Source organism: Lissotriton vulgaris, chromosome 6 (genome assembly GCF_964263255.1).
Source record: "Lissotriton vulgaris chromosome 6, aLisVul1.2, whole genome shotgun sequence".
Lineage (NCBI taxonomy): Eukaryota > Metazoa > Chordata > Amphibia > Caudata > Salamandridae > Lissotriton > Lissotriton vulgaris.
The window spans coordinates 1,916,683,171-1,916,698,250 of NC_141694.1; the positions used below are offsets into that span (position 1 = coordinate 1,916,683,171).

Genomic DNA, 15,080 nt, shown 5'->3' on the forward strand with positions numbered 1-15,080 from the left:
AGGGAATAGTGTGTGTTGGACAGGCCACATGAAGGGCCGCTCCCCCCTCGGCCCGACCAGGCCCGAGCCCGGTCACACAAGTGCCACACACCACCACTGCTCGTCTTCCGTCCCCTCCGGGACCCCGGCCCCTGAACATATCGACCTCGTGGGCCCGACCCACTACTGAGCCGCGCGCCCAGCCTGGGCGCCATCTTGGACACTCCACCACGAGGCCGCCTGGCCCCCGATCGACCTCAACCCTGGGCCTAGCCAGGCCTCAGACATCCCGGCACCACCATCCACCCAGGAGGTGAGCGGGCTACTTGGCAAGTCAATGGGAGAAAGAGGCGTCGATGGCTCTCCCCCGCCAGGTGCCGCTCGCCCATCGCCTCCCCGGGCGCTGGCTCCACCCCCCTGCTGGGTGTCTGGACTCCCTCATCCCGGACCTCCCGACCTCCAAGTGCGAGGGTCCGGACATCAAAGGGCACCAGCCCTATAACTGGGGCAGCTCCAGAGCAGGAAGGCAGTTGTATCCTGGAGTCGAGAGACGCAGAGAAGAACTCATCCTTGACGGACTACTGGCGCTGCCGTAGCTCTGCCTTGCGCATCATCGTCCTGCCTGCTGGCGCTGCCGCAACCTTCGTAACCTTCGTAAACCTTCATCGTCGTCGGGACCTGCTGGCGTGGCCGCGGACCGTTTGCAACCACCATCTTCATCGGGACCTGCTGGCTCCGCCGCGGACCATCGCTTCCTTCGTCCATCTCGGGACCTGCCTGGCTCCGCCGCGGCCCGATCATCTAGAACGCCGAGCTCGAGGATTGAGAGCTATTTCCATCTTTTGGTAACAAGACTGTCCCGCTACCCTTTTCCCAAACCAGAGACCAGAACCGAGGGGACCCCTGAGTCCAGACCTCCTTGTACCATCCATCGTACTTAAAGAATTGCCTATAAAGTATCATTGAACTTTACCCTTGTGTGGTGTCCGTCTGTGGGGGGGAAGTTACTTGTCTGTACGATCGTCGGAGACGGCTCTCCCCGGAGACCTCTCCCCTTATCCTCGGCCGACCCTCCCGGTCCGTCTAACATTGGTGGCCAGCGGCGCGATCCGAATCACCGCATTATCGTACAGAGAGTAGCTCACCCCACGACGAAATCACGATGTCAAACAAAGAAAGCGGATCCACCGAGAAATTTCAGATGGAGAAATTGGACGAGTACAGCCATCGTGAATTAAAACAATTCTGCATCGAACTAGGTATCGCTACCACCGGTCTAAGTACCAAGGACGATTTCAAGCATGCCCTAGAGTCTTGGGCAGAAACCGGGGCTGCCGGAACCCCCGATCAAAACATCGCAGCAATAGAAAAACAAACCACAGCCCCTGAAGAGCGAAGAACGGGTCTCTCGCAAGACGAGATCCAGGAACGAGAAAAAACCCGACTACACGAGCTGGAAATGGCCCGGCTCAAAATGGATGTTGAACTTAAGTTGGCCGAACAAAAAATAAACTTAGAGCACCTGCGTCTCCGAGAAGAAAGAGAGGAAAAACAGAGACAAAGGGAGCTCGAGGAGAAGAAATTGGCATATGAACACGAGCGAAAATTAGCGGAGATCGACTTACGCAAGCAGAATAAAGAAGTAGGGGTGCCCGAGCAACCCCACACCCCAGGGGCAACCGAGAAAAAAGTACACATCCCCAAGGATGTCGTTCGAGAGTACTTCCGAGAGGACGACATCCAGCAATGGTTTAAGGCCTACGAAATCGCTATGACCGCCCACCGGATCGATAGAAGCGACTGGGGAGCCGGTCTATGGGGGAGATTCCTCAACGAGGGCCGCGACGCCCTGCTACAGCTCCCGGACCACCAGATGACCTCCTATGACCATATGAAAGCTGCACTCCTCACCCGCTATGGCCTCACACCCGAGATGTACCGTCAGAGGTTCCGAGACTGCACCCGCATCCCGGGTACAACTTGGGTGGACTATGTAAACTATTTTAGCCGAGCCTTCGAGGGCTGGATCAAAGGAAGTAAGGTCACAACATACGAACAACTCTTCAACCTCATGGTATGGGAGCATCTATCGAACAATTGCTTCATTGAGCTCCGCCAGCACCTCCTCGATAGCAAATTGACCGATCCCCGGCAGCTCGCAGCCGAAGCTGACCGGTGGGAAATCACCAGAGTGGGCCGGAATGGGTCCTATGAACAGAGCCGGAACAACAACGGTCAGCACCGTCCCCGAGGAGGAGGAGGAGGCCAAGGACGTGGAAGAGACAACGCTCCGGTCGCCCCCGCTAGCAGCACCACCCCCCCGGCCAACCGGGGCAGCACCCCGGCGCGACCGGGATATCGAGCCAATGTCACGTGCCATCGATGCCAACGAGTCGGCCACTATGCAAACGACCCAAACTGCCCCCAGTATCAGAGCCCAAGACCCCGCCAAGTAGCCGCTGCTGCTCTGGGGGAGGAACAGATCTCAGAGGAACAAGAAGAATATGAGCAAGAGCATCAAGAATGGGAGCCAGCCGCCATGGCTCTAGCCTGCTTAGGGGGGAAAGACATGGTCCCGCGGGTCCCCCTACCCGCTAACACCCAGAAGTACAGCCAATGGGTGAGCATCAATGGACGCCGGGCCGAAGCCCTCCGTGACACCGGGGCCAGTGTGACAGCCGTCCGCTGTCACCTGGTGGCCCCAGAACAGTTCCTACCAAACATTCTCTGCCCTGTCCGTTCAGCCGATAACTCAGAGAGTCTGTGTCGGATGGCCTGCGTCCCTTTCGAATGGGGAGGGGTCTCCGGCATGTTGAAAGTAACGGTCCGAGACGATGCCCCCGTAGACTGCCTCCTGGGGAATGACCTTGAAAGCTCTCCGTGGGCAGCCGTAGAACGACGAGAACACCTGGGGATGTTAGGCATCCCGGACTGGGCCTGCGTCACCACCCGGTCCATGGCCGCCCGTGCCAAACCCCGACCCGAGGAATCCGAATGGCCGGCGCCTCCGCCTCCGGTCGCACCAGCCGAAACCACCGACCGTGACGTCCCCCCAGAACCAGCTCAACCTCCAGACCTCGCTAACCTCGACCAGTGGCCTCAAGAGGGGGGGCCCACGCAAGAACAGTTTCGCCAAGAACAGAAGACCTGTCCCTCCCTCGAGGGACTCCGCCAACAAGCCCTCGCCCAAAGCGCAGGGGATACCTCCGGAAAACATTGGATCTACTGGGACAATGATCTGCTATACAGTGAACAAAGAATCGCGGAGTTGGGGGCCAGCCGAGTGCTAGTGGTGCCCCTCCGTTTTAGAGGCTTTCTGCTAAACCTGGCCCACGATGTCCCCCTGGCTGGACACCTGGGTCAAGATAAAACCTACAGCCGCCTGGTGACCCACTTCTTCTGGCCCAAAATGAGGGACGATGTACACCAGCATTGCCGATCTTGCCCCACATGCCAAGCCAGTGGAAAGAGCGGCCGCAAACTAAAAGCCCCCCTGCAACCTTTTCCCGTGGTCACCACCCCGTTCGAGAGGGTCGGAATAGACATTGTGGGGCCCCTGGACCCGCGTACAAAACAAGGCCATCGGTTCATCCTGGTGCTAGTGGACCACGCCACCCGCTACCCCGAGGCTGTTCCCCTGCGGACTGTGACAGCCCCGGTAGTCGGCCGGGCTCTGATGGGAATCTTCTCCCGTGTGGGCTTCCCCCGAGAAGTCGTCAGCGACAGAGGCACGAACTTTATTTCCAAATATATGAAGTCCCTCTGGCAACAATGTGGGGTTACCTACCGATTCACGACCCCCTATCACCCTCAAGGAAACGGACTCGTTGAGCGGTTCAACCGCACGCTCAAAGGGATGATTGGGGGGTTGGAAGAGCCCCTCCGTCGCCAGTGGGATGTGCTGCTGCCGTGCCTCCTCTTCGCCTATCGGGAGGTCCCCCAGAAGTCCCTCGGCTTCAGCCCGTTCGAACTGCTGTATGGACATCCAGTACGGGGGCCACTCAGCCTAGTCAAGGAAGGCTGGGAGATGCCCCCTCTAAAGAACCCCCCAGATGTTTTCCGATACCTCCTAACCCTCCGCAACCAGACCCGGCGGTTCCGAGAGCTGGCAAAAGCCAACCTAGAGGCCAGTCAAGAGGACATGAAAAAGTGGTATGACCGGAATGCCTCCTCCATCGAATTTGAACCTGGGCAACAGGTATGGGTGATGTCCCCCACCGAACCCTGCGCCCTGCAAGACAAATGGACGGGGCCCTTCAAAGTAGTCGAGCGCAAGGGCCCTGCCACCTATCTCATCGACATGGAATCTGCCCGGAACCCCCTCCGGGTCCTCCACGCTAATAGACTGAAACCCCACTTTGTGCGTTCAGAACTCAGCCTCCTGATGGCCACAGACAATGGGGCCGAAGAAGACTCCGAGCCCCTCCCTGACCTCCTACGGACTCGGGAGAAAGACGGCTCCGTGGATGGGGTCCGACTCTCGGAGGCCCTCACCCTGGAACAACGCCAAGAATGTCGAGACCTTCTGTTGCAGTTCGCCAGCCTGTTTTCCCTCACCCCAGGTGTCACCTCCTGGTGTGTGCACGACGTGGACACAGGGGACAGCCCCCCTATCCGCCACCGGGCCTACCGCGTACCAGATCGGGTACGGGCCTGCATCCAGGAAGAAGTAACCAAGATGCTCACGCTCGGGGTCATCGAGCCCTCAGACAGCCCCTGGGCCAGCCCTGTAGTCCTGGTCCCCAAAGCAGCCGCTCCCGGCACTACACCAGAACTCCGGTTCTGCGTCGACTACCGGGGCTTGAATGCAGTCACCCGAACAGACGCACATCCCATCCCCCGGGCAGACGAACTAATCGACCGCATGGGAGCTGCCCGCTACCTCAGTATCTTCGACCTGACAGCGGGCTACTGGCAGATCGGCCTCACACCCCGGGCCCAAGAACGTACTGCCTTTTCCACCCCTGATGGCCATTACCATTTCAAGGTCATGCCCTTTGGCATGAAGAATGCTCCAGCAACATTTCAGCGGCTCGTCAACCAGGTCCTGGCAGGGCTCGAAGGATTCAGCGCCGCCTACCTAGACGACATCGCTGTATACAGCCACCATTGGCCCGAGCACCTCCACCACCTCCAAGCGGTGCTACAGGCCCTCCAGCGGGCTGGCCTCACGATTAAGGCCAGTAAATGCCAAATTGGTCAGGGGTCCGTAACCTACCTCGGACACCAGGTGGGAAGCGGTCTGGTGGCCCCTCTGCAGCTCAAGATTGCCGCCATCCAGTCCTGGCAGCCCCCCATCACCCAGACCGAGGTACGCGCCTTCCTGGGCCTCACGGGCTATTACCGAAGGTTCGTGAAAGACTATGGTACCATAGTGGGGCCCCTCACAGAACTCACGTCCAAAAATCAACCCAAGAAAGTCAACTGGACCCCGGATTGTCAAACAGCCTTCGAACAATTGAAGGCCGCCATGTGCTCCGCCCCTGTGCTCCAGGCCCCCGACTACAGCCGGGAGTTCGTCGTCCAGACGGATGCCTCCGACCATGGCATTGGGGCAGTCCTGTCTCAAGTGAACACCGAAGGCCTTGATCAGCCAGTGGCCTTCATCAGCAGGCGACTCCTACCCCGAGAACAACGCTGGAGCACCATAGAGAGGGAGGCCTTCGCTGTGGTATGGGCCCTCAAAAAGCTCCGGCCCTACCTCTTTGGCACGCACTTTCGGGTACAGACCGACCATCGACCCCTGCAGTGGCTGATGCAGATGCGGGGGGAAAACCCGAAACTACTACGTTGGTCCATCTCCCTACAAGGGATGGACTTCACTGTGGAGCACCGGCCTGGGCCAGATCACGCCAACGCGGATGGCCTGTCCCGGTTTTTCCGCCTCGACAAAGAGAGTCCCCAAGAGGATGGGTGACTCTCCCCGCCTTCAGCTGGGGGGGACGCATGTTGGACAGGCCACATGAAGGGCCGCTCCCCCCTCGGCCCGACCAGGCCCGAGCCCGGTCACACAAGTGCCACACACCACCACTGCTCGTCTTCCGTCCCCTCCGGGACCCCGGCCCCTGAACATATCGACCTCGTGGGCCCGACCCACTACTGACCCGCGCGCCCAGCCTGGGCGCCATCTTGGACACTCCACCACGAGGCCGCCTGGCCCCCGATCGACCTCAACCCTGGGCCTAGCCAGGCCTCAGACATCCCGGCACCACCATCCACCCAGGAGGTGAGCGGGCTACTTGGCAAGTCAATGGGAGAAAGAGGCGTCGATGGCTCTCCCCCGCCAGGTGCCGCTCGCCCATCGCCTCCCCGGGCGCTGGCTCCACCCCCCTGCTGGGTGTCTGGACTCCCTCATCCCGGACCTCCCGACCTCCAAGTGCGAGGGTCCGGACATCAAAGGGCACCAGCCCTATAACTGGGGCAGCTCCAGAGCAGGAAGGCAGTTGTATCCTGGAGTCGAGAGACGCAGAGAAGAACTCATCCTTGACGGACTACTGGCGCTGCCGTAGCTCTGCCTTGCGCATCATCGTCCTGCCTGCTGGCGCTGCCGCAACCTTCGTAACCTTCGTAAACCTTCATCGTCGTCGGGACCTGCTGGCGTGGCCGCGGACCGTTTGCAACCACCATCTTCATCGGGACCTGCTGGCTCCGCCGCGGACCGTCGCTTCCTTCGTCCATCTCGGGACCTGCCTGGCTCCGCCGCGGCCCGATCATCTAGAACGCCGAGCTCGAGGATTGAGAGCTATTTCCATCTTTTGGTAACAAGACTGTCCCGCTACCCTTTTCCCAAACCAGAGACCAGAACCGAGGGGACCCCTGAGTCCAGACCTCCTTGTACCATCCATCGTACTTAAAGAATTGCCTATAAAGTATCATTGAACTTTACCCTTGTGTGGTGTCCGTCTGTGGGGGGGAAGTTACTTGTCTGTACGATCGTCGGAGACGGCTCTCCCCGGAGACCTCTCCCCTTATCCTCGGCCGACCCTCCCGGTCCGTCTAACAGTGTGGTAGAAAGAAAAAACCGGGACATAAAGCAATCTATGACAGCGAAGGTATTAGGTTCAGGCGCTGGGTGGGTCAAACATTTAATAAGTGTCCAGACTAGTCTTAACAACATGCCAAGAAATTCTCTAAAAGGTTTCAGCCCATACGAACTATTGTTCGGAATTAGAATGAACGTTCAGGACCTCGATAGTCAGATGTCAGTGGTACAAGAAGAAACAACGCAGTTTGATGTAAAAGACCGTTTGGCTGTTTTACAGGAACTGAATGAAACAAGAAAATCATTAAGCAACATAAAGTTAAAGCAACAGCCAAGTACCACTGACGAGGCACCACCCGCAACAGCCCCAGCAAGGCCTGTCTGGATTCCAAAGATTGGGGATCTAGTCAGAGAAAAGATCGCGGTTAAGAAGGAATTTGGGCCTTCTTACAGAAAAGCAGTACCTGTCTTAGCAGTCACCGGAACAAGATCAGTTGTGCTACCGCCCCTTGCTGGTAAAAAGGAGAACAGAGTCGTGTCTATCGATCTGGTAAAACCACAAGCATGTGGCCTATAATCAACAGTAGGCCCAGTGGACTCCCAAGAAACAACAGAATGCCCAAACTTGCAACAATCCAAGAGGTTCAAACTGAAAGACTCATCACATTCGATCAGCCTGCAGTGCACAATGAAGGACTATGCAATACAGCCATGGAACTCGTGCCTCTTGAAACACAGATTGAAACAGTTCGTCAAGAAACAACACCAGTCTACACTAATGTGGCATCAGAAAGTGCTACCGAGAGACAGATTGAAAGAACAATCCCAACGATTGACAGAACTGCCTCTGGTTATTTCATCAACTTCGACAACTTCTCTGAAGATTTAAATGACCCCGAAGTGATGCCAGAAACAAAAAAGTCTTTTAAAGAAAAAGCAACGGAACTCTTTCATCAACTGAAGGAAATCTACCTTGTTTCCCCTTGGCTAGAGTTCTGGTTTGGTCTAGGTGTATTTTTCCTCCTGCTTTGGCTCATCATGGTACTGTGTTTGGGAAAATTCATTGAAGGAAAATATATTACAATGGACACAGCAAGTCAGAACATCAACCTAGTCCTGAAACCACACAGATCATCCCACGTGAAGAAAAGAGAACTGTCAACAGTAAATGTCACAGCAATTCCAATACCTGGTGGGGTAGTATGGGAGAAAACAGACTATGAGATCTATGGTCCGGTCGAAATCCTGAAGTATCCTCATCAACTAAAGGTTTCCTTAAGTGACTTTGTAACACCTAGTACATTCTCTGATGATTGGGACTTTACCAGTATTAATGACATGATGTCTGATTTAGTAATGTCAGCTAGATTCACAGATCATGATTATTTACAAGGTTCATCTAGTTATGAGCAGTTATTCTGTTATACCCACTATGGGGATCATTATTTGCATAAATCTGCACAGCCTAGAAATGTTTTTATGTATAATCAATGGGAACATTGTGCTACACCACCTAAAAGCAGTTCTAAAGCATTTTTTGAGAAATTCAAATACTTCTCAGGGTTTAACACAAGTAATGCAGAAACGTTTTATTACAAACTGTTAGATAAAACAGGTATGAAAACAATGCTGACAAATTCTAAATTGATATATTCAGAAGCATTTTATGACAAAATGATGACATTTGGTTTTGATTATTGGAAAAATAATATTGAAACGAAAACAATTTGGGGTACAAAAGATTGGCAGGTGCAAGGCATAGAAGCACTATTTAGAACCTGCATGATACCAGAACAAATGTTATTTTTAAATGACACTGTACACCAAACATCTTGTCTTGGCCTAGCTAAGATCAAAGAAATAAAAACACCGTCTATACCAAAGCCAATACCTGAAAATGCAACCGCTGATATTGAGTTAGACGTGTAAAAAATTTTACATTTCAACAGAACACATCCTGATTGGAAAAAGTGGTTAATCTGGCCTACAGACACAAATAGCTGTCAAGATAGGTTCCTGAATAAAACACAGGGTTTAAAAATGACCAGATTAGACTCTAGATACTCCCAGAGACAACATCCAGGGATTATAACAACATACAGTGTAGGGAAACTCTGCCTAGAATGGCTAACTACATCCACACTGGCTGAAATTAAGCAACACTTGTCTTTATTAAAAGATGGTGCTGATTTGCGCGATTTCATTCTTGGACCACGCAAACAGCGTCAAAAGCGTTTCATAGCGACCAGTATCTATGCTGCTTACAACGAGGCTTGGAAAGTAAAGCAAATTGAAACTGCTGAAAAAATACGAGAAATTGATCGTATTAATTTGGAGAAATCACTTTCTGTAGTAGACAATGGGTTAATGACTCTGTCTTCCAGAATATATTTGTTGGACAATATTGTATCCTCTGCCTTTGATGTGATAGACAGAGATTTGCTAATGTTACAACATGGCCAGTCTCAATTACGCTCTATTATAGAATTAGGCTGGACGCTGCAAAATCTTCGTTCAGGCTATGTGCCTTGGCGTTTAATCAACACGACGTCATTATTTTCCAGTTTTAACCTTACTGATAAACAGATCAGTTTGGCACAGAAAGGAGCAGACTATACAATCCTGAGCATCGAAAAACTCGAGAGATTACCATTGACAATGTCAGAGAGTCCTGTCATTGAATGGATAATACACGGAATTATCACAATTCCGATAACAACTTTCCGATTTCATAAATGCCTTGAGTACATACCTGCTGGCCAGTATGAACAGTTGGGTAAAGGATATGTAAAATCCGAATGGAAATTACCATACACTCATTCTTGCTATAGTGACAGCGACAAAAATGTATTTCTTAGTGGTAACAACTGTAAACACTCACTAAGCGGTATACTTTTGTGTCAGGGTATTAATTTACACGGAGCATGTGATGGAAATTCAAACAACCTTTCATGCCACCAGCTAGTCACACCTGCAACTCAGATAGAGCCCTTCTTTATGCAACTCGCAAACGGGAGTTACATTCTTAGAACGGATCAAAGATGTTGTGGCCTCGCGCCCGGGAAAAGTTATCTAGTACAAGTAACGTCCATGGTCAAATGTTGTATGCAAGCATTGTTTCCGAGCGCGCCTCCAGACATAGTGACTCCCCTCTGGCCTCGTCTGAATCTCTATTCTATACGAATTGATACATTAAGCAAAATGAAATCTGTACTTTTACAGACAACAGTGCCTATAACGTCATCTAAAGAGACGTATGATCTTCTAGTCGCAAGGACGGCTACTGAGGTCCATGACCTTTTATCAACAAATTGCCCCGTGCATTTCGTAGAAATGTTCAGCCAACTCCTTAACATGTCTAGTGCAACAAGCATCCCAGGCATATTTAAGACAGTCTTTACGGGACTGCTAACACCCTTCCAGGCAATTTTGGGAATCTTTCCTAATTTTGTGCACTCCATTTTTGGCGGCATTCCACTATTTTTGGGACTCGTTGCAGGGATTCTATTTTTGACCCTCCTGCTACGTTATGGCAAGCCTCGGCTCAGACATAGCTCCCATGGGAATGGAAGAGACAATCCTAGCAATGCGCTACAGGGACAGGATAACTAACGTCCTCGGATTGGCCAGGCTGAGAGATCTAAACATGACCTGGTTCCTTTCATTCAGACCGATATGGCAAAATTGCATTTTACCTGTGCTACGGTGTATGCTTTGCGGCGATGAATGCGTGTTGGACATCTGTCTTTCACTTCCATCAGCAGTACCAATGGATGTCGATACTTTGCTCAGTCCAATAACGGCTCACGCATTGTGTTGTCCCCAGCGGCTACCAATCCTGATGACGGCATTTGTGGAGACTCCTGTACTACAGCCAAGTGGTAACAGTGGAGCGAGTGACAAAAGCAACATCATCCAGGTACAACGTTCTGTGAGCATTGCTGGTCCTGCCTTCGATGACAGCAATCATTCTCACACCTGCCAAGTTACAGCGCTATCTAATTTGGTTGAACTATCACCTGATTTTGTAGACCAATTCTTTGAGAGCCTGTCTGATACGATGTTCTCACCCACAGAGAAACAATAACTTTTGAGAAGCTTTCCGACACACAGCGTTCCCATGAACTCTGAATTCGGCCTTCAGTTTTGATCAACAAAAACTGCCAGGAGCTTTGGAAATCTATTTTCTTTGAATTGGACAATTTTTTAATATTGACCCTTTTTGGCACGAACAATTCTTTGCTTAACGTAAAAACTATTCTTAGAGAACAGAAGCTTCACACTTCTATTTCTGAACACATCTGGAGACATAACAACATAACACCAGCCTCTGGCACACATGTTATTACAATGCATTTTTATGTGATGATTTATCTCGCATTTCTTCTGTCAGAGATACTTCATGTGTAATTCTTTTTGCATAATCGTTCATTGATTTCATATGCAATACCTTTTGAATGATGACTATGCTTTAAAAAACGTACAGTACCTAAATTCCATGTATTACAAGTACGCCTATTTCGAATGCATTTATGTATTTTGGGGTGGGCAATGTTACACATGCATCTTATTGCTTAGTTTTAGTAATTTTGATGGACATGAAAACGTGGAGTGGGTGTTGCGTGCTTATCTAGGTTCCTGATCGATACTGTGACCTTATGCCCCTATTCGGCTATAAATCCATTTATTCCCTATATTGGCATAACTGTTCAAGTGCGATTTTCTGAAAAGTCATCTCTGGCCTCACACGAACAGAGCCACATTCCAGCATGACTTTCTGCTACTTCCTTTGCGACCAATTAGTGCAATGACAGAGCAGCAGTCACTATCTGATATTCCTAGATAACACTCCGAGTTCTTCAACAAGATAAAAACTTAGCAAACCTGGAAATCCCCGCTTGCTATGTTTTGATTAGTAATGGAACTCTAATGAGCAACTGATAACTGTCACTTCCTAGTGACATCTTTAATTGACGTCTTATGTCCAGCAAACTTGCGTCAAACCCGGCACCTGTCAGGTATAAATATTACCAACGTTGCCTTAAAGCAATGTGAGCTGTGAGCTGCAAGCTACTGTTGCTGATGCTGGCTGCCTGCATGACCCTGTGTTGGTAAAAACTAGCACTCTGTCGCTGCAGCCTGCTATCCTGTGGTGGTGAAGCTGCTGATTACCATTATCGCCGCTACAGCGCGAACTATGGTGCAGTACGCTTAAGGAGCTGAACAGCCGTCCTCTGCGAAGACATCCAGCCGATTCCAGCTGCCCGCGGACGCTGTCACCCCTCCTTCCTCGACGCGCTGAGAGAAGCTGCTGCCTTTCTCGTGCAGAGAAATCCAGTCCCGGCGCTTCCAGTTTACCCTCGCGGGTGACTGGGATATCGAGAGAGACCCCTGAAGGAGATACCAATCCTCCATCATTCTATTCAGAGGTATGGTGTTGACTAAACCCTTAGACGAGAATTCTTGAAACAAACCTTGGCAAAACCAACTTAACTTAAAGCTACTTACTTACTCCCCTTTCACGTGTTAGGCTTAGGTCAGGCACACTGGGGTAGGCTTAGTTAGAAGCACCAGTTGAGTATGTTAGCCTAATGTATATATGACTGTATATATGTTTTATTACTTTTAAACCATTGTATGGCTAAGAAACCATATCAATGCTTTTACAGTTCTATTTCGCAATACTTATCTTACTGTACGTACTTTTTATAATAACAATTATTGCAATTGTGGCAATACATTTCTCTTGTACGAGAAGAAAGACTGTTCAATAAATGTTAACCCTTTATTGATACACGCCCGTCTCTCTATTCTCTACATCTCGTGAAAGTAAACTGCACTAGACTGACTGAGTGAAATGCATGTCTATTGTTTCACACGACCCTAGAGATCGACTCTTGATCTGAGGAGCAAAGTTGTCATGTTGCACGGTTGTTGGAAAACTGAATCCCTTCTTGTCTGTGCCAAGGAAGCTGATCACTTCCTATGCAGAGAAGAAAGTTTCCAGTGACCTCTGAGCTAGTTGGTAACACAACCCAATTAAGTTTAGCATAGTCAGTGGAGGCCTGGAATATCCGCAGTTCCACGTCGATACTACTGTTTATGTTATTCCAATGCGCAGGGCCTAGTGGGAAACTAGGAACTACACTACAAGGGCAGGCAGTGTTTCCCCAGAGGCCAGACAGCCAGCCAACCCCAACACCCCGCCACCCCCACTCCCCAAGGACCGGTTCGAGAAAATTGCCATGGCTGCCTTCGGCTCCCAGTCTGGCCCTGTACACAGCTCTCAAAACATTGACAGCGCTCAATGAATAGAAAAAGTATTGTGTGTTTGTGTACATGGGAGAGGTGATGGTAAAGTGGAGGCGACAAAAGGAGTACCTGCACAAGAAGAGAGTGAAGTGACAGTGATGCGGAGGAAGGAGATGAAGCGTGATGTATTTAGATGCACAGAACACACATACAGAAGATGCCAAAGTCCCATATGCAGGAACACAACTACTATTTATAGGTAGAACAAAACTGAGGAAATAAAGGGACCCCAAAAATGCAGCAACACTAATCATTTTTATAGAAATTAATGGCTACAATCTGTTAAAGAAAGTGGGGAAAGCACGTGACTAGAAATGTTTTTCTTCAATAAAATGAGTACTCTTAAAAATAGAATTAGTTCCTCATTTTCGGTCATTTCTGTCATAGGGCACTTGGCCTAAGCTCACCTTCTGCTCGGCAAAGAGAATACCACAAATATTGACCTGAGCAGTGATGGTGTAAAACAAAAACAACGGGGGACCAAAAGACAGAAGAAAATGCACCATACATAACGTAAGCATATCTTCGTATAAAAAAGCCAGTAACATCTAGGGCCTAAGTGTTTTTATACGAAGACATGCAGGATCGACAAATAATGCAGATGATGCAATGCCCCCCCCCCATTTTCATCACAGGGCTTCAGCCCCCACTCAATCCCCCAACCCCCCCCCGTCCTGTGTGGCATCCCGGGCCCGCTCACAGCCGCACCCGAGCTCTTTACAGGTCGTTAAAGCCCTTGTGCATGTTAAAGGGGCTTTGCGGTTTTTTCGCCCCTTCTAAGAGCCCCTGCAGCTCGACTCTGCCGATTGCCGGCAGAAGTCATCTCATCCCGCGACACACCTACGGCTGGGGCGCGACACAGTAATGTGTCGCGCCACACAGTTTGGAAAGCTGCGATCTAAAGCTTTGGTGACAGCGAGTGCTGTCTGTTGCCAGACGTAAAATTAGCAAATGAAACACATTTCAGGACTCCACATGCACGACACATTACTGTGAAGAAAGATGTTATTTAGCTGCATGTTTAGGACTCCACCGGGCCATGGTTCAACTTATAAACATGCCCGGTGTATATGCCCCTCGCAGGAGGGGGCAGAGAGAGGCGCTGCAGGAATGGTCGGTGACCGCGACATCTTGACCATCACATTTGACACTTAAGAGGCCTCCACTTGGAGAGATAACCTCTCATGAATGTCTCAGAAAGAAGGTTCACTCCTCTCATGTCAACTGACAGGCACATGGAGCTGCCACAAGTCCATCCCTGCCTGTCCTCTCTGAGGGTCCATCCCTGCCTGTCCTCTCTGAGGGTCCATCCCTGCCTGTCCTCTCTTAGGGTCCATCCCTGCCTAGCCTCTCTGAGGGTCCATCCCTGCCTGTCCTCCCTGAGGGTCCATCCCTGCCTCCTGTCCTCTCTGAGGGTCCATCCCTGCCTGTCCTCTCTGAGGGGAGCGTGCGCCAGAAATGATAGCATACGTCCCCCACGGGTGCACACCTGTGTGACCACACTGCAAGCAGTGCCCCGGAAGCAAGGGTGAGCAGCCACTAAACGGAATTTTACAGAGTCTAACACTCATCCCAATGAATAAAAACAGAAATCTCACATACCTTTGATAAAACAACAAATAACTTTCTTCACTTGAAAAAATACATATAGTCATCTCACGAAAGTGAAAATGAAAATACAGCACGCAGTGAGAGACGTGATGATATTGGGGTCCTCACTAACCTAGGGGGAGGACCAAGCAGATGCCTTGAAGACAAGGAGCACATCATGAATGCCGTGTTTTCAATGTAATGCATAGTTAACAAG

The 15,080-nt window shown here is 50.8% G+C and overlaps 1 protein-coding gene across 1 annotated transcript in view; it reads right to left on the reverse strand.

The window, feature by feature from the left end:
• The window catches only part of LOC147709919 (NXPE family member 4-like), a 374,539-nt gene that overhangs the window by 286,289 nt on the left and 73,170 nt on the right, over window positions 1-15,080 (reverse strand). The gene's annotated exons all lie outside the window — the stretch shown is intronic.